The following is a 1598-nucleotide window of genomic DNA, read 5'->3' as shown; positions in this document are numbered from 1 at the left end:
CTCCCGCTCCGTTCTTCCCCCATTCGTGAACAAGATCCCCAGATACTTAAACTCCTCCACTTGAGACAGGGCGACCCCCCTGACCCGGAGATGAATGATTTTGAAAGTTTTATTTTACTTTGAAAATCCTGATGGAGAAGCTCTTCAGATTTAAATCTTTAAATGAATGTTTTACCTTTACCTGGAGGCTCCGCCCACATTTCTCTGAGTGTTTTAGAAACTCCAGGGTTCAGTTTTTCACCTGGATCAACTCGAGGTCAGAAAACTGAGGCTCTTCACAAACCATGACTCAGCAGTTTAGAAGCGATCCGGTTAGTTTTCCCTCAGAAGCTGTTGGATCTGCTGGTTTTAGGGATGAGTGATGTGTTGTTGTGTGTGATCTACTGTCACCATGGTAATAATTTGATAAAAACACTAAAACCCCTCTGTGTATCAGGTAAAACTCTGATGTTCTGGAACTAAAATCTAAAGGTGTAAACACACAGCCTTATGTTTTCTTGCACAAATATATATATAATTTGTTTCTGCTCTCAGAGGAGTAAGACACTTCTTCCTTATCTTCCCTGCTTTGCTGCTGGAGACTTCTCTACYTTTTCATCTGAAACTAGAAATTATGGATATTTTTATTTTCATGGATTTGGTTAGCTGGTCTCTTAATACATTTTTGGAACAAAGTTTTTTCTTCTTCCATGGGAGGACATGTCAAAGTTGGGACCTCTGTTCTTCTCTGTTCTGGATATACGTATATCTGGACTCTGATCACTGGATTCTACAGATTGGCTTGGTGGTCTCCTGGTGGTCTACAAAGCAGCATCGGTGGCTGTTCATCTCCTGGCTGACTGACCGATATGAAGGATTGCTGTTCTATCAGCACTCGGACATTTTGCCTTGCGCGAGCTGGACTCAGTCTGCAAGTAGTTCTATTGAGGGTCGCGGGCCGGCTGTGGTCCCTGGACTTTGCTGGCCAGATGGAATTGATCTTGGAGAAGCTGATGGATTCAGGCTCAGCAGAATTTGTCCACATTATTTGTCTGATTGGATTCACCACCTTGAGATGTACCAGCAGACATTAAAGCAGATGGAAAATTGTTTATCGTCTGCTTGTCTTTTCTGTTCCCAAAACAACTGATTACAGAATCTGGATCTCCCCGACAACGACCTTGGATCTGTTGACTAAATTCTTCCTGGCTAGACATGTTGACAAGGCTCTGCCTCCCACCTTCCCCCCTCCTTTCYCCTGTCTAATCTGTTTTTCCAGAGCAGGCTGTAAGCTGCACAGAAATGAACAGTTTCCATCAATATTTCTGAACTATGGCTGTGCTGGTTTATGGGACTGGTTTCTTCAGGTCCCCTAATCTCAATTTCTCCTCTGGCTAATAAATCTGCCCTATGCAGAGGTTTTTTCATAAACACCACAGTGTGTCACAGTGTTAATATAATATGATGTTTTAGCTTTTTTCCTCATCTTCCCTTGTGTGGTTTTTAGTTTTTATTTGTTTCTTAGTTGGCGCCACAGCAGGCAGCGTTACTGTAACTCTACTGTTTGAGCTGCTGTAATGTTCAAATTTACCCACTGTGGGATCAATAAAGTTCTATCT

Source organism: Austrofundulus limnaeus, unplaced genomic scaffold, assembly GCF_001266775.1.
Source record: "Austrofundulus limnaeus strain Quisiro unplaced genomic scaffold, Austrofundulus_limnaeus-1.0 Scaffold337, whole genome shotgun sequence".
NCBI classification, from domain to species: Eukaryota; Metazoa; Chordata; class Actinopteri; order Cyprinodontiformes; family Rivulidae; genus Austrofundulus; species Austrofundulus limnaeus.
This window is presented reverse-complemented; position numbering follows the sequence as displayed.